Source organism: Bos grunniens, chromosome 8, assembly GCF_055505025.1.
Source record: "Bos grunniens cultivar Pamir isolate PY7600 chromosome 8, Bosgru_T2T1.0, whole genome shotgun sequence".
Taxonomy (NCBI): domain Eukaryota; kingdom Metazoa; phylum Chordata; class Mammalia; order Artiodactyla; family Bovidae; genus Bos; species Bos grunniens.
In genome coordinates, this window is record NC_141172.1 from 90498652 (window position 1) to 90520853 (window position 22202).

Consider the following 22202-nt stretch of genomic DNA (forward strand, 5'->3'; position numbering starts at 1 on the left):
AGACAGCTTACTGAGCACCAAATTCAGTTTCCATGGAAAACCCACACTCCCTTCAAAGCAGTGACTGGACATTTTTTTGGCACTCAGTACAGAGCGAGTTTAATATGATGGGAGGGTGGGCTTTTTTGTCTGTTGATGTGCCCAAGTTAGTGCTCTCTCTCAAAATATATGGGTAATTACTCATTTCTTTGCTTGAGACCATGTAATCTGCAGGATTGACACGCTTCTCTGATGAGAACTTTGGAAGGAGATTTCATAGTACTTTGTCTTGTGGTTTAATATGGGTCATTCCCCTAAAAACCCCTTATGATGGGGATTAGAGAAGTTAAATAATTGACCTAAGTTAAGCCAGTCAATTGGAGAAGGCAATGGCACCCCACTCCAGTACTCTTGCCTGGAAAATCCCATGGATGGAGGAGCCTGGTAGGCTGCAGTCCATGGGGTCGCTAAGAGTCAGACATGACTGAATGACTTCACTTTCACTTTTTCACTTTCATGCATTGGAGAAGGAAATGGCAACCCACTCCAGTGTTCTTGCCTGGAGAATCCCAGGGGCAGGAGAGCCTGGTGAGCTGATGTCTATGGGGTCACACAGAGTTGGACACGACTGAAGTGACTTAGCAGCAGCAGCAGCAAGCCAGTCAATAGAGGATTCTGAAACACCATCTTTTTCTTCTAACAATACAAGTTCTGTGGTTCTCTCAAGGGTGATACAAAACCTGTTACCAGAAGCTAAACCAGACCAACAATACATAATAATGTTATGTTCTTATTTTATATTTTCCTTTGAATCCTTTTAATCATATTTCAATATCCTATCATATTAATCCTTCTTTTTATAGATAGATATATAGATAGATATGCAATTATACTAATGATCCTCTAACCACTTCACTGTCTCCCTAGATTCTATCCCATGGACTTTGAGCTCCATGGGATAGAATCCCTTGTTCTCTAATTCTTTAATTTCCTCATTGCCTCTTGCACAGTGCAGAACACACTATAAATCTTTGTTGAAAATATAGAAGACTGACTATACCAAACATTGTCAAATATGTGGAACAACTAGAACTCTAATTCACTGCTGGTGAGACTGTAAGGTGGTGCAACCACTTTCGAAAAGAGTCTGAGTTTGTTTTTTTTTTAAGTTAAACATACACCTATCATTTAATCATTCCATTCCTGTTTATTTATTCAAGAGAAATGAAAGCATACATCCACACAAAAATTTATACAAAAATACTCATAGCAGCTTTATTTGCAATAGCCCCAAACTGGAAACAACCAAAATATATGTCTGCTATAGGTGAATGAAAAAGCAAATTGTGATATAGCCATACAATGGAATACTACTAAGCAATAGAAAGGAACAAACTATTGATATATGCAACATGGATAAATTTCAAAATTATGTATGTGCACCGAATGCAAAATGCCGCACCAAAAAAGTACATTCTATAAAATTCCATTTATATAAAATTCTAGGAAGTGTAAATTAATGTATAACAACATAGTCAGAGAAAGCAATGGCAACCCACTCCAGTACTCTTGCCTGGAAAATCCCATGGACGGAGGAGCCTGGTAGGCTGCAGTCCATGTGGTCGCTAAGTGTCGGACACAACTGAGTGTCTTCACTTTCACTTTTTACTTAAATACATTAGAGAAGGAAATGGCAACCCACTCCAGTGTTCTTGCCTGGAGAATCCCAGGGATGGGGGAGCCTGGTGGGCTGCCATCTATGGGGTCGCACAGAGTCAGACACGACTGAAGCAACTTAGCAGCAACAGCATATTATGAGTGCCTGGGAATGAGAAAACAGGGCAGGGAGATTATAAAGGCAATGAGGAAACTTTTGGGGGTGATGATATATTCATTATCTAGATTTTGGTGATGGCTTAGTAGACATGCACATATGTCAAAAGTCATCAAATTTACATTCTAGATGTGCCTGGCTTATTGTCAGTTATGCCTCAGGAAGCTAAAAAAAAAGTACTGAAATTACTGAAAGTATTCTACATGTGTCATTTTCCCTTAAGTATCTCACTGCCTCTGTGTTTTTATGGCAGGAAGCTTCCTCTTTGAGACCAGCATGCAAGAAGACGTGAAGCAGATCAGGGTATTTAGATCAGACAGAGCTTGTATGATCAAAACTGTGCTTCTTACAGCCGTATAACTCTGGGCAAGCTTCTCAGTGTTCTTAGAGCTCAGCTGCTTCCTCTTCTAGAAAATAGAACTAATAATATACCAACCTCAGAGGAACATTATAAAAATTAAGTTAGATTAAAGGCCTGACACCTCATAAATGGTGAACGTGAAAGGGTGAAGTTATTCAGTCGTGTCCGACTCTTTGCGACCCCATAGATTATAGCCCTCCAGGTTCCTCTGTCAATGGGATTCTCCAGGCAAGAATACTGGAGTGGGTTGCCATGCCCTTCTCCAGGGGATGTTTCTGACCCAGGGATTGAACCCAGGTCTCCAGCATTGCAGGCAGATTCTGTACTGTCTGAGCTACCAGGGTCATTAATGGTAGCTACTACTTATTATATATTATTAAGAACCTTTTTAAAATAAGACTGGCACACATTCATTGAGACCTTTCTCAGCTTGATTTAATTTTTGCTGATTCCTAACCCATTATTAAGAATAAAGCAATTAACAGAGAGCAGACTATGCTTGAATATATAAATAATACAAAATCACTTCTGGGCACCTATCCATTTAATTCTCCATCATTTGTGCTAAGCTGAATCAGCATCATATGTGTAAGTGTGTGCCAAATGGAGAACAGGATAATACAGAAAATGTGAATTGAGGCAGAGTGGGAATTGATAAACCGAAAGGCATGGAGAGGTACTTGAAAGTGTGTGGGTTTTGCTTTACACAGCCTGACTATAAATGTGAGCTCAACCGCTTACTATTTATATGTGAAGCTGTGGATAGGTTTATTAAATTTCTGTGATCCTCAGTTTATTCATTTGCAAATGTAGTTAAACAGTTCACACATCACAAATCTGTTGTGCCAATGAATATTTATACAAATATCAGAAATAATTTCACGAGTAAATATATATGTGTAATGGTCCCTATTCTCCATCTCATTCTGGAATAAGGCCAACTGTTTGTGTACTAAGGATAAACACATGATTTAACCTGGTCTTAATGGTATTTTTAAAACAATACGTGTTAAAAGTCCTTTGTAAACTTATTCTTGGATAATTGTGTGTGTATATGTAAATGTGATTACCAGATCTCTTGAATCGCCACTAATTCTTCTTTTAAGGAGAGAAGTTTATCACATTAAAACCTTCTCGGTGCAGGAAAACAACTCAAGCAGCAATTTTGGTTGAGAGCAGTGAGGAGAGGCGTTCAGGCCGAGCCTCTAATTCCCAAGGCTCGCCCACGTTCCATGGCCCAGGTGTATCTGCGTGGCACCATCAGGTTTAAAGGAACCACCTGTTTAAAGAAACAGCCCCAGAAGCTCAGCTGGGGAGGTGGAGGCAGAAAGCAGGTCGGAGGAGCCGGGGTATGGACTCTTCTCCCGGCGGGAACCCCATGGCCTACTGTGGAGTGGCCTTCCTCAGACACCAGCGTCTGCTCCTGGGTGTGAAAGGTTCGCCACCACTTACCTTCTATTTCTCACCTTGCTTTCCACGGGGTCTTGAAAGTTTGAGAAAGGTACATATTTTAATCTAATTTTGCAAATGGGGAACCAAGTCCAAGAGAAACAAGTAGTGAGGAACTTTGAAAGAAATTTTTAGCCAAAGAGATTAAAGCTCTAGACTCTATACTCAGATTACCTGGGCTCTAGTTTTATCTCTGAAACTTACTAGCTGTGTGACCTGGGACAAGTTACTTAACCTCATTTTGTCTCAGTTTACCCATGTGTAAAATGGAGAGAGTACCTACCTCATAAGTTTGTTGACAGAAGGAGTTAAAGCAAAGTGCTCAAAATAATACCTGGCTTATGGGAAGTGCTGCATCGATCTTGGTTATTGTTTTTGAGCCATTGCTTAGTCAGTTTCATTAGAAAAGATTTGGTATATTGGAATTATTCTGACTTTCCATAACCCTATTCCTTTTAGACCGGTTTATCAGAACAGACTAGGGCTTAATTAAGACTTTGTTTTAAGCCGTAATCTCAAATCTCTAGGGTTTCCTCTGGTGGCTCAGTGGTAAAGAATCCGCCTGCCAATGCAGGAAGTGCAGATTTGATCCCTGTGTGGGGAACATCCCTTAGAGAAGAAAATGGCTATCTACTCCAGTATTCTTGCCTGGGAAATCCCACCGACAGAGGAGACTGGTGGGCTGTAGTCCGTGGGGTCACTAAGAGTCTGACACGAATTAGCAATTAAACAATAGCAACATCATCCTCAGACCCTGTAGCATTTTAAAGAGAGTTTTGAAAATGAGATAGTTTGGAAACTGAGGGGGCTGTATACCAAAAACTCCTCAAAGTTTTAAGAGATTAAGATCAATCAGTACCACAGAATCCCTAGCAGTGAGCCAGGCACAGGCCCTAAAGAATGGAAAATGCAGTGGGGAATTCTACTCCTTAGGTGGCTTTTTTTTTTTTTTCTTCACTTTCTCTGCCAGCCTCTGGAACTTTTTCATGTCTTGAATGATTAACCAAGGATTATGGTGTGTGTTATTTCATGTGTAAGTTTGACCACCAGGTAAATTCAGTCACGCTACAAAACCATGTAACTGAATTAGTCTTTTGCTGTGAGATAAATCCATAGTATCAGAAAAGCTTCAATTAGGAAACTGTGTTACAGAAAGATAAACCTTGAGTAACAGTTTTAGGAAGAGTGAAAGTGTTTATTTTTATGTATATGGATTTTCTCCACCAATACCTTTTATTTCTCATGGTACCTGTTTCCTTATATAATACATGGTATTGAAACCTATCTTTATACCATTTACCTTTTAAGAAGTATAGTGTTTGCTGCTGGTTAGAACAGATTTAACTGTTTTCCCCTGATTTTATGTCCATTATAAAAGAATATTTGTATTGTTATATGAGCACTATACGGAGAAGGCGATGGCACCCCACTCCAGTACTCTTGCCTGGAAAATCCCATGGACAGAGGAGCCTGGTAGGCTGCAGTCCATGGGGTCGCTAAGAGTTGGACACGACTGCGAGACTTCACTTTCACTTTTCACTTTCATGCATTGGAGAAGGAAATGGCAACCCACTCCAGTGTTCTTGCCTGGAGAATCCCAGGGACGGGAGAGCCTGGTGGACTGCCATCTCTGGGGTCGCACAGAGTCGGACACGACTGAAGCAACTTAGCAGCAGCAGTAGCATGAGCACTATAACAGATATGAGAACCTGTCTTTATACCATTTACCTTTTAAGAAGTATAGTGTTTGCTGCTGGTTAGAACAGATTTAACTGTTTTTCCCTGGTTTTATGTCCATTATAAAAGAATATTTGTATTGTTATATGAGCACTATAACAGATATGAGAAAACAGGATAGTTTATAGGTTGAATTTGGCCTCTAGTATCAAAAGGGACTAAATTTGAATTCTAACTTCACCATCTAAAAACTTTTGATTTTGGATTAATTATTGAACTTAAGCTTAAATTATTTTATCAGTTTTTAAAAAGAGTAATATATGTATCTACTATGGGGCTTCCCTGGTGGCTCAGAGGTTAAAGCATCTGCCTGCAATGTGGGAGACCTGTGTTCGATCTCTGGATCAGGAAGATCCCTTGAAGAAGGAAATGGCAACCCACTCCAGTATTCTTACTTGGAGAATCCCATGGACGGAGGAGCCTGGTGGGCTACAGTCCATGGGGTCACAAAGAGTTGGACATGACTGAGTGACTTCACTTTACTTTTTTTATACACGATATTTACCTGATTAGCTTTAGGCAGTCATGTGAATGCTTATATTCATGCCTGGCATCGAGTGAGCAGCAAATAGTAAGTCACTGTTATTCAATGTTTTCAGCTTAAATAACAAGAAAGTTTCATACTTGAAACTATTTTATGCCTGCTAATCTTGAGTTTATCCCTTTAGTGAAGTGAAGGAAACTACAGCCAAATAAACTCACACTGAAGCTGTATAGTAGAATTGTTATATGGAGGTTATAAACTGGATTCAGAATTTAGACAAGCTGATTTCAAGTCTCAGCTCTACCTTACTGCTCTGTGCATGCAGGCTGTCGTATCTGACTCTTTGCCACCCTATGGACTGTAGCCCGCCAGGCTCCTCTGTCCATGGAATTCTCCAGGCAAGAATATTGGAGTGGGTTGCCATTTCCTTCTCCAGGGATCTTCCCGACCCAGGGATCAAACCCTCATCTCTTACATCTCCTGCATTGGTAGGTGGGTCCTTTTTAAAACAAACAAAAAAATTATTTATTTTTTAATTGAAGGATAATTGCTTTACAGAATTTTGTAATTTTCTGTCAAACCTCAACATGAATCAGCCATAGGTGTATATACATCCCCACCCGCTTGAACCTCCCTCCCATCTCCCTTCCCATCCCACCCCTCTGGGTTGATATAGAGCCCCTGTTTGAGTTTCCTGAGACATACAGCCATAGATAGCCAACGGGAATTTGCTGTATGATAGGTGGGTTCTTTACCACTAGTGCCATGTGGGAAGATTATTGCTCTGTAGGTTTGAGCAAATTGCTTAACCATGCTGTGCTTCCCCTGTCTCCATCTATAAAACTGGTCAGTGATACTACTTTTTTTGGTGGCTGTGAGAATTAAGTGAGATGATACATATAGAACTGGCACATGGAAGACCTTCAAAATATTTGAATTACTAATGTTCAAGAATAGTCAAGTAAATTGCAGAGTGTAAACAACATAAGTCAAGTTTAGGTTTGGAGTTCTAGGAATCATGCAATTTTGCTCTATTCTATGAAAATGAGGTTGGTATCCATCCATAGTTTCTACTTTGTTAAATTAGGTAGACTACATCTCCATTACATCTTTATTGCCTATTTATGTACTGTAAAGAATATAGAAGTTGAAGAATTAAGGAATTTGATATATTGTTAAAAAGACAACCCTAAGTCATAGAAGATAATTTGAGGACAATGTTAGATAACATAGTCAAGTGCTAAGTGATATGTTGTGGTCTGTAAGAAAAGGAAAACTGCAAAGCAGGACAGATATCCAAGCAGCTGGGAATAATTTATGGATGGTAGGGTAAGTGATAAGTGTTTGGAAGGGAGTATGGATGGATTCAAGTTCTAGTTCAAGAGAACAGCAAAAGCAGAGGGCAGGTGGTAGGTCTGGGCATGGCATTTTTGGAGGGGAGAAGCAGAGGAATGAGAAACCCCAGAGGGTATCTGCGAGCAAATCGTGAGAACTGGGTGTGGTGTACCAGGTGACAAGCCTTCTGAAGAGTCAAGTTTATAGTTTAACGTGTACCCCTCATTTTATAGATGAGGTGAATGAGGTATAAAGAACACCAGGTCACACTTACTAATTGGTATAAGACCCCATCATCCTGGATTCCTTGGCTAGAGAATGTGCAACAGCATCACTTTGTGGAGTCAGATGACAGAGATCCTTAAGAGGACTGAAAAATTCCCTGGACGGTTCTCACATGGTCATGCTCCTAATTTTGTAGATTAAGTGATGCTCTTTTTTTTTTTTTCTGTCCATATTTTCTAAAGTGAAAGAAGCATACATTAATTCACAGGCCATCAGAATGAGGGCTTCATCAGTCCCCTCTCAGGAACACCCACTGGAGCATTGACTTAGAACCCAAATCTGATTGCCAGGGCAAAGTGCTTTCCACTACAACCCCTCACTGTATTTATTTACTTTGATTTCAAACCCTTTTATTAAGGATCTCTTTATTTTGATCCTTGGATCCTTGTTAGGCTAAATGACTCAGGTTTTTCTTCCTCTACAGTGTTTCATTTTCTCACTTTTACCGGCCCCCTTTAGTATCAATGAAATGTTACCATCTATTTATATAGAGCCTCCAGGATTGCTCTGCTTATGACTCCCTAAAAGCTGCTGATCTGGAGTCTGTATTTAGTTGTTGTGTTCCTGAATCATGCAGGTCATTATATTAGAAACATGTTTTCCTCCTCCTCTGAGTCACCTCTGGCATAAAGGTTGCAGATCCTACTGCTGCGGGAGTCCTTTCTTCATAAAAGCCAACACATACATCCCCGGGATATCCCTGTTTTGCTGTTCCATTCTGGTGGAGTTGTTTTCACCTTCCCGTTTTTCAGCCCCCGCCACTTTGTGCCCGGCGGGCGCTCAAGTGAGGAAAGGAGCAGTAGGGGAGTCGACTCAGTCCTGTGCGTTAACACTGTCATGGTGTATTTCAGATGGCTGTGTAGGGAAGAGGCAGGCAAGCAGAAATGCTGCAGATATAATACAAAAGGAGGTAGTATGGGCTGTGACTGAGGTTGCAGGGGCTTAGGAAAGTTTCTCTGCTCTTTCTTAATCAGCTTCAGTTCCTCTCCTTCAGCTCTGAGTGGGTGTAAATTCCTTCAGAGTTCTTTTTCCACCCTCACCTCCTCCTCCCCTTCCGCTTCCCTGGGTTTCCTTTCACAGCCCTTAGTGGCAGGTGAATCAGAATTAGTAGGGGAATAATTATCTTCTCTTTCACCATTTATCACCAGCCCACTTCCCTTTAAAACCTGAGATACTGCTTGCAGGTTGCCAAGTATCCACAGCATCCTGAAGAAGTGTCATGTTTATAGGAACAGCTTATACTGTCAGCATTAGAGTTGAGAGAATAAGCACAGGTCTGTTCAGCAAATTGGAGACCTATCTCACTGCAGGTGCTAAAATCTGGGAACAATAATCACTTATGGGTCCTCCTTCGCTGATCCTACTTGACACCATTCAACACATGCTTTGCATGACAGTGTTCTCTTTTCCTCTGACATTAAGCTGTGTTTATTGCTCTAGTGAAGATTCCAATTTCTCTACATTTACTTGTTACTGTTGAATCTTTCACTCATAAATCCCTTCCTCCCTATTCAATTTTTAGTCAATTACGGGTAAGTGTCTAAATGCAACTTTATGAGTTGCATTCATTCTGTTATATTTGCTTTTGAGAGCTTTATGTACTTCTATGTTTAAAAATGAGTCATGTGGTTATTTGGTTATTTTTGTAATTTCATCAAATTGCATGATGAGGACTTGAATATGGTTACTGGGTTTCTTAGTGACAGCGCCTGGCTCTCCTGACAGTACTCATTCCTTTAGTCTTTAAGGATAGTCTGAGAGGTGACATTCTTTGGCAGTACTTAGGTGGAAGATAATTAAAGGAGAACAGTTTAATCAAGGACACCGCTAGCCCATACTCTGCCTTGGGGCAAAATTACAGAAAGCTGCCTGGTTCCTCTGCATGAAGGTGGTCCTGTACTTGGGCGCACAGCTTGGGGAGCAGGGAAGGCTGTATTATACTCACTGTCTGCCTCCTTGGTTCGGTGCCCTTGGGCAGAACACAGCCTGCATACTCTCCATGGCAAGTCTGAGTATATTGATGAAGAACATGCTCTAAAAAGCAGTGGTACAAGTTTTAGTGTGTGTTACCTCTGGAGCGAAAACAGTCTGCTCTGAAATGGTCATATTCTAATATTCCTTTCCATAATATAGTAAGACTGACAAAGTTTCTGAGCTTCCGTGCTTCGTTTGATCCCTCACATGGCACTGAGTATACTGTTATCCCCACTGTGTTGATGAACAGACAGGTTCAAAGAGATCAAGGTGTTCACAGAAGATACATGACATCAAGTAAGTAACAGAGTCATGATTTAAATCAAACCCCCTGACTGTAAATCCTGAGTTTTTCTGCTGTGTTACGCTACCCACATTGACAGCATACAGAATAAAGGAGGCTGCATTTGTGAATTACCATGGCCATTCCTCACCAACACGCAGTAATTAAGACAACTCTGTCATTTTGCCTGTACAGGAGAGCTGATGGATTCCTGCCACAAAGGTAACTTGGAGAAATGAATTTCGGTGCCTCAGTGTCCTCACATGTAAACTGATCAGATCAGATCACATCAGTCACTGAGTCGTGTCCGACTCTTTGCCACCCCACGAATCGCAGCATGCCAGGCCTCCCTGTTCATCACCAACTCCCGGAGTTCACTCAGACTCACATCCATCGAGTCAGTGATGCCATCCAGCCATCTCATCCTCTGTCGTCCCCTTTTCCTCCTGCCACCGATCCCTCCCAGCATCAGACTCTTTTCCAATGAGTCAACTCTTCACAAGAGGTGGCCAAAGTACTGGAGTTTCAGCTTTAGCATCATTCCTTCCAAAGAAATCCCAGGGCTGATCTCCTTCAGAATGGACTGGTTGGATCTCCTTGCAGTCCAAGGGACTCTCAAGAGTCTTCTCCAACACCACAGTTCAAAAGCATCAATTCTTCAGCGCTCAGCCTTCTTCACAGTCCACCTCTCACATCCATACATGACCACAGGAAAAACCATAGCCTTGACTAGATGAACCTTTGTTGGCAAAGTAATGTCTCTGCTTTTGAATATGCTATCTAGGTTGGTCATAACTTTCCTTCCAAGGAGTAAGCGTCTTTTAATTTCATGGCTGAAGTCACCATCTGTAGTGATTTTGGAGCCCAGAAAAATAAAGTCTGACACTGTTTCCACTGTTTGCCCATCTATTTCCCATGAAGAGATGGGACTGGATGCCATGATCTTCGTTTTCTGAATGTTGAGCTTTAAGCCAACTTTTTCACTCTCCACTTTCACCTTCATCAAGAGGCTTTTGAGTTCCTCTTCAGTTTCTGCCATAAGGGTGGTGTCATCTTCATATCTGAGGTTATTGATATTTCTCCCGACAATCTTGATTCCAGCTTGTTTCATGATGTCCGGTGTTTCTCATGATGTACTCTGCATATAAGTTAAATGAACAGAGTGACAATATATAGCCTTGACGAACTCCTTTTCCTATTTGGAACCAGTCTGTTGTTCCATGTCCAGTTCTAACTGTTGCTTCCTGACCTGCATACAGATTTCTCAAGAGGCAGGTCAGGTGGTCTGGTATTCCCATCTCTTGAAGAATTTTCCACAGTTTATCGTGATCCACACAGTCAAAGGCTTTGGCATAGTCAATAAAGCAGAAATAGATGCTTTTCTGGAACTCTCTTGCTCTTTCCATGATCCAGTGGATGTTGGCAATTTGATCTCTGGTTCCTCTGCCTTTTCTAAAACCAGCTTGAACATCAGGAAGTTCACAGTTCACATATTGCTGAAGCCTGGCTTGGAGAATTTTGAGCATTACTTTACTAGCGTGTGAGATGAGTGCAATTGTGCGGTAGTTTGAGCATTCTTTGGCATTGCCTTTCTTTGGGATTGGAATGAAAACTGACCTTTTCCAGTCCTGTGGCCACTGCTGAGTTTTCCAAATTTGCTGGCATATTGAGTGCAGCACTTTCACAGCATCATCTTTCAGGATTTGAAATAGCTCAACTGGAATTCCATCACCTCCACTAGCTTTGTTCATAGTGATGCTTTCTAAGGCCCACTTGACTTCACATTCCAGGATGTCTGGCTCTAGGTCAGTGATCACACCATCGTGATTATCTGGGTTGTGAAGATCTTTTTTGTACAGTTCTTCTGTGTATTCTTGCCATCTCTTCTTAATATCTTCTGCTTCTGTTAGGTCCATACCATTTCTGTCCTTTATCGAGCCCATCTTTGCATGAAATGTTCCTTTGGTATCTCTGACTTTCTTGAAGAGATCCCTAGTCTTTCCCATTCTGTTGTTTTCCTCTATTTCTTTGTACTGATCGCTGAAGAAGACTTTCTTATCTCTTCTTGCTATTCTTTGGAACTCTGCATTTGGATGTTTATATCTTTCCTTTTCTCCTTTGCTTTTCGCTTCTCTTCTTTTCACAGCTATTTGTAAACCCTCCCCAGACAGCCATTTTGCTTTTTTGTATTTCTTTTCCATGGGGATGGTCTTGATACCTGTCTCCTGTACAATGTCATGAACCTCATTCCATAGTTCATCAGGCACTCTATCTATCAGATCTAGGCCCTTAAATCTATTTCTCACTTCCACTGTGTAATCATAAGGGATTTGATTTAGGTCATACCTGAATGGTCTAGTGGTTTTCCCTACTTTCTTCAATTTAAGTCTGAATTTGGCAATAAGGAGTTTATGGTCTGAGCCACAGTCAGCTCCTGGTCTTGTTTTTGCTGACTGTAAGAGCTTCTCCATCTTTGGCTGCAAAGAATATGCTCAATCTGATTTCGGTGTTGACCATCTGGTGATGTCCATGTGTAGAGTTTTCTCTTGTGTTGTTGTAAGAGGGTGTTTGTTATGACTAGTGCATTTTCTTGGCAAAACTCTATTAGTCTGGGCCAGGGGCGGTGGCCGGGAGGACCAACCTCACGTCCAAGGAGCCATGGAAGCGTGGGCTCAGGAGGGCCTAGAGGAGCTATCCCACGTTGAAGGTCAGGAAGGGCGGCAGTGAGGAGATACCCTTCGTTTAAAGTAAGGAGCAATGGCTGCGCTTTGCTGGAGCAGCCGTGAAGAGATACCCACGCCCAAAGTAAGAGAAACCCAAGTAAGAAGGTAGGTGTTGCAAGAGGGCATCAGAGGGCAGACACACTGAAACCATACTCACAGAAAACTAGTAAATCTAATCACACTAGGACCACAGCCTTGTCTAACTCAATGAAACTAAGCTATGCCTGAGGGGCAACCCAAGACGGGTCATGGTGGAGAGATCTGACAGAATGTGGTCCACTGGAGAAGGGAATGGCAAACCACTTCAGTATTCTTGCCTTGAGAACCCCATGAACAGTATGAAAAGGCAAAATGATAGGATACTGAAAGAGAAACTCCCCAGGTCAGTAAGTACCCAATATGCTACTGGAGATCAATGGAGAAATAACTCCAGAAAGAATGAAGGGATGGAGCCAAAGCAAAAACAATACCCAGCTGTGGATGTGACTGGTGATAGAAGCAAGGTCTGATGCTGTAAAGAGCACTATTGCATAGGAACCTGGAATGTCAGGTCCATGAATCAAGGCAAATTGGAAGTGGTCAAACAAGAGATGGCAAGAGTGAATGTCTACATTCTAGGATTCAGCGAACTGAAATGGACTGGAATGGGTGAATTTAACTCAGATGACCATTATATCTACTACTGCGGGCAGGAATCCCTCAGAAGAAATGGAGTGGCCATCATGGTCAACGAAAGAGTCCGAAATGCAGTACTTGGATGCAATCTCAAAAATGACAGAATGCTCTCTGTTCGTTTCCAAGGCAAACCATTCAATATCACAGTAATCCAAGTCTATGCCCCAACCAGTAACGCTGAAGAAGCTGAAGTTGAATGCTTCTATGAAGACCTACAAGACCTTTTAGAACTAACACCCCAAAAAGATGTCCTTTTCATTATAGGGGACTGGAATTTAAAAGTAGGAAGTCAAGAAACACCTGGAGTAACAGGCAAATTTGGCCTTGGAATACAGAATGAAGCAGGGCAAAGACTAATAGAGTTTTGCCAAGAAAATGTAAACTGAAGCCAGTAATAAATCTACCCCATAACTCACTAGGTTGTTAGTCATCATAATTATGTTTCTGAGTATTAAACACTACAAGACAGGGCTCCTGTCTGTTTCATACACAACTGTGTTTCCAGAAACAAAAACAATACCTGACACAAATAGCTGCCCAATGGATATTTGTTGAAAGAATTAATGGACGTAACAGTTGACTGCATGTTGGGTGCTAGGATGGGCTAAATGCTTTGTAAACATTACTTGTTCTTCACCACAGAGCTGCAGGCTGTGGGTGATGACCTGCATTTTACAGATGAGGAAATCAAGGCAGAGAGAGGAGTGAAACAACTCATGAGAGGTCACACAACAGAGCTGGAAGTCAAGCACAGACTTGCCTGATCCTAGAGCTTATGCTCACAGCTACTAGAATTGCGAGGACTAAATAAAAGTAGGTGCTGGACCTAGCATAGTTTATAATGCAAATGTTTGATTAATGAAAATTTCCTCTATTCTTCCAATTGTAAATCCAAAAGTCATGACCACTTTTTAAATGTCTGAAGAATAAATATAAGGGTTTTAGTTGATAAATAACTAGAAGCATAACTTCTGAAGCCTGACTAACCAGTTTCTTTCCTCTATCATACTTCAGTGATGACAATTTCTTGGGGCACCAGTTGATGATTTTTTTTCTCCTTTCAACGTACCCCTCGTTAGCTCTGGTGATGCATGTTCTCACAGGTCTCACAGCAAGAGACATTTATACTGGCTTTTTTCCAAGGATGTAGAGGAGCAGCCAGAAGTGACTAACATCCCCTATGGTGGTGAGCACGGTTCTGTCTTTATGATGTAGTCATCCCTGAGGACCTCATGGTAAAGCAATTAATATCGCAATGGGTAGGGGGTTTTTCACTATTTATTGTGAAATCTGTATTTCTTCACCTTTCAGAAATAGGAAAAATAACATTTAGAAAATATTATAATGAAGTCTAATAGAGTTGCTGGAGCCTCCCTCCCCCTGCTTAATATGAAAAGCACATGACTGGGTGCCAAAAATAGAACAGGCACCCAGATGTGGTCACAGTTCAGAGGCAGCTCTGTCCGACCAGCCTGCAAAACATGAACTTTTGAAATAACCACATGGGTTCAGATCCCAGCGCCATCACTTGCTAGCCTTATTTTTCTGGGTGAGGTGTTAACCTCCGCAGGGCCTTTCCCTTGCTCTTGTAGGAAGCCGAGAATTCCTGCTTCACAGGCACTTCGTCAGGACTGAAGGAGGCAGCGCGGAGCAGACCTAGCAGGGTGCCTGGCGCCCCTGCGAGCTCCGTGAAGATGGGTTCTTCTCCCTCAGGGTTGACAGTGTAGCGAGAGGGAGCCGGAGAAGATGAGGGAGGTGATTCCTGGTGAAGGCAGCGTGTGGTACTCACGGTAGAAGTGGCATTGTTACATTAATTTTTGTAGACATGGAAATGCAAAATAAAGATGATGTATAATTCTGGTTGGTTAATAAAATGGCCATCGTGAAGTAAAATATGCAGGTGGGTGTGGGGTCGGCATCAAGGGCTGAGGCCCTGGCCAGATGTGCTGGAGAGCTTTCCCCCCGCCTGTGTCTCAGCTGAGCCCCAACAAATGGAGACGCGTCTACTGCACACTTGCCGCTTAGCATAATGAAGGAGGCAAAACCTGTGGATCTATAGTACCCTCAAATGGGAGCGCAGAGGAGTTAGAAGCAGGTCACCGCTCACTCCTTTTGTCCACAAAAGGGCTAAGTCTGTATGTATTCTCATAAAAATAACTTTTCCTGAATGAGTTTGACTTTTCCTAGAGACATAAAAGCAAGGTTAGTCAGTAGGAAAGAAGTAGACTCCTTGCATGGACTAAAGCTGAGTTTAAGTTTCATTTGTTCGAGTGCTTGAGGTCTGCTATATACCAGAATCCCCACTGAGTGTTGCTCATAGGAGAAACAGGTGTTTGAAACACCAGCAAGAACAAAACAGCATTGACCCTAATAATGTAGAAATTGTTAGATGTATAAAATGTTCTTTGCATTTTATACACATTGACAAGTGGATAAAGGTCAGGAGAAGGGTACCTTACGTGTGTACTGAACACGATTTTCCCTTTTTCTCCAAGGACCCCCTTATTTAAATAGCTCTCCTTCCTCATCTGTTGGTGGGATAAATGGCTCCTTCTACAGGGTACAACATGACAGCTGTTTAATGGCATAACAGATGAATCCAACAAGATTGTCATACCCCTCAGGGACAGGGAGAATAGGGGTCAGAAAATAGCAGCCAGTTACCTACAGTAGAATTTGGCCCATGTGTTGTAGGGGGAGGATGGTTTTGGTGGACTGTGTAATAAGATGTACCGAACCCCCACAATTTGATATATGTGTCCTCTAGCTAGCTGGACAGCAGAATAACTCAGCACCAGGATGAGAGACTAAAATAAGCAGCAATACAAGACAGGCAAACGTGAGAAAGAGGTGGGAGTGTGCTCCACAGGTGAGTGGCCTCAAGGCCTGTCAGTAGGTAACACTCTGCTTAGAAGTGTCACAGTGCTGACACCTGGCAGGAGTCCCATGAGAAAATGATTCAAATATGGAAGCTTGTGCCTGGAAGAAAATGACACTCCTGTGTCCCTGTGTAGAAGTGTCAAGAGGAATTGGAAGTCTTTGAATAGAAAATAAGGATTAATTTCCAGCCACAATGGATGTGGTGTCCTGTTAGACATTGGGAGGAGAGACATGTTTCTGAGGAGAACCAATGGGAATCTCCTCTGGCCACAGGGAAGATTCTAGTCTGTGAAAGCATTAGGTGTTCTGTCTCATGTTATTTAATCATTAGCATCATAAATGTTTTTGCACTATGGAGGTTGAGCCTTTTGAGTGAATTACCTTATTCTCATGATGGTTTATGAAGTAGATATTGTCATTGCCAGTTTTCAGATTAGAAACTTGAGGATTAAAGAGTTTAAGTATATTATCAAAAAAATCATGTTGTAAGTGGAAAAATCTCACCACTCCTGTTAGATTAGAATTAAACTCAGGTCAGAGCCCAAGTTCTTAACAATAAGTTGATGGATTTTTCCTAGCACAGAATGAGTGAGAGGATTCTTGGTTGTATATGAATGAACAATTTTAAAACATATTGAATAAGAATTTTTAAAAATTATTTTTGGTTGCACTGGGTCTTTGCTGCTGCGTGTGGGCTTTCTCTAGTTGCGGTGAGCAGGGGCTACTCTTGGTTGCTGGGCATGGACTTCTCATTGCGGTGTCTTCTCTCTCGTTGCAGAGCACAGGCTCTAGGCTCATGGGCTCCAGTAGTTGTAGACTGTGGGCTCGTAGTTGTGGTGCACAGGCTTCGTTGCTCCACGGCATGTGGAATCTTCCTGGACCAGAGATGGAACCTATGTCCCTTGCCAAGGCAGACAGATTCCTGTCTACTGCACCACCAGGGAAGTCTGAATGAGGACTTAAAAAGAATCTAACTCATCATTTCATTGTAGTTGTTCTTAGAGAGAGACCAAGAAAAAAATAGTCAACTTAAAGGTAATTTTCTAGCAATAGGATGGACATGGGAGAGCCGTGAATAAGGATGTAAGTAACTGAAGCTGGCAAACTGCATTAGGACACGTATCCTTACCTGGCTCTTGCTCTTCTGTCACCAGCACTGTTTACCCCATGTGCTCTGGAATTTTAGTTCCTCTACCCACTCTGTGATTCCCCAGTTTGGATCAACTCCGGTGCTGACTTTATCTGTTCCTGTTCTTTGATGCGAAACAGCACAGGGCTGGAGGAAAGCATCACCCTGCTAATTGGCCCCCGCCCTGCTCATTTCAGGCTTCCTGGGTGGCGCTAGTTGTAAAGAATCTCCTGCCAATGCAAGAGATGTAAAAGACATAGGTTCAATTCCTGGGTCGGGAAGATCCCCTGGAGTAGGAAATGGCAACCCACTCCAGTATTCTTGCCTGGAAAACTCCATGGATGGAGGAGCCTGGTATGACTACAGTGCTTTGAGCTGCAAAGAGTCAGACATGACTGAACAGCTGAGCACTGCATAGTTCTCATTCCCAGCCCCAGCTTGTTCCTCCCGATTGGTCAGCAGTTCTGTTCTTTATCCTGCAGTGGCTCTTCCAAACATTTACCACACATCTCAATCCAACGTATCTGAACATCGCTCTCACCAGATGCTGCAAACTTCTTCCTTCCAAGAAAATACCCGCCTAGAGTTTCTTACATACAAGTAAACTGAGGCACAGAAAGCTTAAGTAACTTGCCTCAAGTCTCGCCACTAATATTGGTAGAGCTGGGATTCAAACCTTCTCAGTCTGGCTATACACTTTGCCCTGTTAACCTCTATGCCATATTGCCTCTGTGGACATATATGTTGGATGAGTCAGTTAATCAGTGAGTAGATAGATTAAAGGCTGGAACCTGAAACTTGGTAGCCATAGTAACCAGGCCAGGTCTGCCTGTACATATGAAGCTACTGATAAAGTTAACTCATATCAGGACCCACTAAATGGAAGCCACCTGGTCCACGTTACAAAGGTAAACCTAAGCCAGGCTGCACTTATAGGAAATTCCTGTCAAGGAAACCTAACATACACCAATCACAGTCATCCAACTTGGCTTTAGCCAGCTCACCTTACCCTGGGAAACAGGACGAACCAGCCTTATAAGGAAACTCCCAGCCTCCTAGCCACTTACACCCTATTTCCACATGGCCTCTTCTGATGCTCTGTAAAACACTCTTGCCCAAAATCTCTTGGAAAGAATGCTCCACTGCTTCTGAGGCTCTGCACTCCCCCAATCCATGGATTATTTTCTCTTGAATAAAGGACATCAGACTCCTCACTTCTTTTAGTTTTGTCACTTGATACTAGGCTTGCAGTAAACGTGGCCTGAATCCACATGCCTTCGCACTTAATTTTACTGGACTGGTCCTTCCCCGGGGACCACAGGAACTACCACCAGGAACTTCCTCTCTGACTTAGTTTTCTCCTTGTCCCAGCATCCTATGTGGCCAGAATGGCTGCTTAACTGACCCTTCCCTGGTCTCAGCTAGCTTTCTTCTGTATTCCCTATTGCCCTTGAGAACTGTTTTCCAGATGAGAATCCAGGAATAGTCTGGAATCCTTCCCATACTCTCCTAAAATTTTATTTCTTGACTCTGTCTCCTTATCTCATTTTCCATTGTCGCTTCTTTGATTCTTTCACATAGTGCATTCTTTTGACATTAAGAATGCAGTGATGAAGATGACAGACAATGCCCCTGACCTCATTGTAAGGGAGGAGATAGATTCTAATGAAGATCTAGATTGTGATTGGTGAAAATAATCAAACATGGGGTAGAGGGCATAATAGGATGGCCAGATGGTATTGAAGGGTGACGTAGGTACTCATGAATTGATTGTGAAACCAGTGATCCTAGTTGAGTGACTCTTTTTCCTCCTGTAACTTTGCCTGCTTAGATGAGGTGTGGACAAGGTGGATGGAGATCATTTCTTCATCTCTTACGTAGATCATTACAAAAGTCTGCTGAACAGTCCCCTAACCTCCAGTTCTTGCCTCTCTCCTGCTCCATATTGATGCCAGCATGTTCTCTGTAAACACAGGGTTGCTATGTCATTGCTCTAATCAGACACCTGCAATGCCCCCTCTGCCTGTAGCAGTGGCTTTCCATCCTTAGTGGGTCACAGTTGCATGGAGAGTTAACCACGCTTATGGCAGTTCTCCTCTCTGGCTCTCATCACCTCCCTCACTCTCATCACCTCCCTACCCAAGTTTCTGATGCCATAGATCTGAGGTGCCATAGGTCTGGGTGGAGTCTGAGAATTTGCATTTCTGGCAAGTTTTCACCTTATGCTGATGGTCTGGAGACCACACTTTGAAAACCAGTGGCCTGAAGAACAGTTTGCTAACTGCTCCAGAAACTAAGCCAGCCTGTTTCCAGCTTCACTCCTCCACTTTCTCATTCATGTAGACAGTGTTCTAGTCAGACTCTTTGCAGCATTTTCAATATGCCAAGTACTTAGTCATCTGTTACCTCTGCTCACGCTGTTCCTCTTGCCATGAATGCTCTTTCTTTTCTCTCCTTCAGTTCAGTTCAGTTCAGTTGCTCAGTTGTGTCCGACTCTTTGCGACCCCATGATTCACAGCACGCCAGGCCTTCCTGTCCATCACCAACTCCTGGAGTTCACTCAGACTCATGTCCATCGAGTCAGTGATGCCATCCAGCCATCTCATCCTCTGTCGTCCCCTTCTCCTCCTGCCCTCAATCCCTCCCAGCATCAGAGTCTTTTCCAATGAGTCAACTCTTCGCATGAGGTGGCCAAAGTATTGGAGTTTCAGCTTTAGCATCATTCCTTCCAAAGAAATCCCAGGGCTGATCTCCTTCAGAATGGACTGGTTGGATCTCCTTGTAGTCCAAGGGACTCTCAAGAGTCTTGCCAGCACGACAGTTCAAAAGCATCAATTCTTCGGCACTCAGCTTTCTTCACAGTCCAACTTTCACATCCATACATGACCACTGGAAAAACCATAGCCTTGACTAGATGGACCTTTGTTGGCAAAGTAATGTCTCTGCTTTTCAATATGCTGTCTAGATTGGTCATAACTTTTCTTCCAAGGAGTAAGCGTCTTTTAATTTCATGGCTGCAGTCACCATCTGCAGTGATTTTGGAGCCCCCAAAAATAAAGTCTGACGCTGTTTCCACTATTTTCCCATCAAGTGATGGGACCAGATGCCATGATCTTCATTTTCTGAATCCTTTGAGTCTCCGCTGAAACACAGTTGCCTCTGGGATCCTTCCCTTATCCCACCATTTGAGTAAAGTTAATTATTGCTTCCTCTGGCTTCCATAGCACTTTCTTTATATCGCTTTATTTCTCACAGCTTAATGTGATTCCTTGTATACCTCTTGCTTTGAGAAACCATGGTTTATTTATGCTTGTTACTGCCATCCTGACCCCACCCCACCCCCAATGACCAGCACCAGCCCTGGTACCTAGCAGAAGCTCAAGAAATATTTGTTGACAAATGACTGTTTAGATAGGTGGGTACTTAGAGGTGTCAGAGAAGGCCCCTCAGAGCACAGTCTGAATAAAATAGTAGAAATAATACCTGATAATGTGCCAGTATTAAGCCTTGTTGGACAGGAGACTATGGAATAGAAAATGAAGTCGCTCAGAACACTCTACCAGCTATCCCACTCACCAAGCCAGGCCATTTAAGAGAAGAGATCTGTTGATAATCAAAAAGGAATGTTTGAAACTTCCAGCTAGAATTGCCTAGAAATTATAGAACCCAGGGAAACATCACCAGTGAAGGTACTGCTAAATAACCCAACAAAGCAATTTCTGAACTTGAGGCTCCAAAGGACTGAATTCCGTTACTCCCCAGCAGGGGTCTGAGGGGCCTTTAACCAAAGGATCTCTGCCTAATTTTCCCCTCCCCTCAGAACATCTTAAGCTCTGAGCTTGCAGTGATGACAGTCCCTTATATGAGGGTCAACAGGCAAAGTCTATGCCGCCAAGAAACTTAAAATGCGGCCTGAAACACATGGCCTTAGCATGTGGAGGAGGCTGAGACTTTGTGATTTCAGACCTGTTTCAATTCCCCACAACGTTAAAAATTTTAAGAGAGTTCTGTTTCTGGTTTAGCTTACGTAATAAAAGACCAGGATGTTGTAAGGTCACATTGCTGGGCAAAAGGTCACTTCAGGAGTTTTGACTCTGGTCACAGCCCAGCCACCTGGTAGCTGTAGAACTAAATAGGAGCAGCGTGTGTGGCTGAGAGTGGCTCCCATCCTTGCCCTATAAAAGAGGTGCTGAGCCTGGAATTGCCTTTCGGTTGGTTCAGCGGCCTTGTGTGAACTTCACTCAAATGTAGTTCTGTGGCTCACAGCAGAAGCCTACCCAGTGCCTAGTGGTCTAGGATATTTCCCATGTCTGCATATTTATAATTTGTGAGGAAGGTCTTGTATTTATCCACAGTAAGGTTTTCTGTAAAATTTTTTTTTACAGTTTTTTTTTAAAAAAAAAAAAGTTTTTTTTACAGACAGTTTTCCTGTCTCTGGGTGGGCTTTAGAAAAACAGTCACTTTCGGTCCCTTGAAGGTGCCCATTTCTTCCTAATACGAGGGTCAGATATTCAGAACTGCTCTGCCAATCAGGGAGATGAGTTTTTGTGCTAAGTGCCGTTGGGACTCCTCCTGTGTCTTCTTAGTGGTAACTTCCAAGGAAGGAGGAGCAGAAGAGTAAAAAGCACAAAGAGACAGATACTTGGATTCAGAATGAAGAAGAGCAAGACGTAGGAGGAGGAAGTGAGACTGCATTTCCCAGGAAACAGGACAGAGAGAGGAGTGTTCCAAGGAAGGAGAGGGAGAGTGAGAATGGACAGGAATCTGAAGACTGAAGACACAGCTTCAGGAATCAGAGGTGACTTTGCAGGAAACCAGCGACTGAGGTGGCAGGTACAGTGGGAAGGGTTGGGTGAGGGGCACAGGGTGCCCATCTGCTGAGCACTGAAGCCTCTCAGGCTCTTGACCACCCACTGTTATTGTTTTGGGAAATCCCCACAAGAACCCAGTGAGATGTTACTCTCCAAGGCTAGCTAAGCTAATGTCACCATTTCAGCTAAGTGCCAGAAATGGTATTTGAGGTGGTCAAAGTATTGGAGCTTCAGCATCAGTCCTTCCAATGACTGATTTCCTT

General features: G+C 42.7%; 1 protein-coding gene across 8 annotated transcripts in view; it reads left to right on the plus strand.

Moving 5' to 3' along the window:
* PLPPR1 (phospholipid phosphatase related 1) overlaps window positions 1-22202 on the plus strand; it is a 595523-nt gene that overhangs the window by 393279 nt on the left and 180042 nt on the right. For 2 of the 8 annotated variants that reach the window (XM_086315734.1, XM_086315739.1), the window contains exon 1: window positions 1263-3675. The exons of 5 other annotated variants lie outside the window; for them this stretch is intronic. The gene's annotated coding sequence lies outside the window, so the exon portion shown is untranslated. Of the gene's footprint in view, window positions 1-1262; window positions 3676-22202 lie in introns of those variants that run through there. One more of the 8 variants, XM_086315735.1, reaches the window with a different exon arrangement.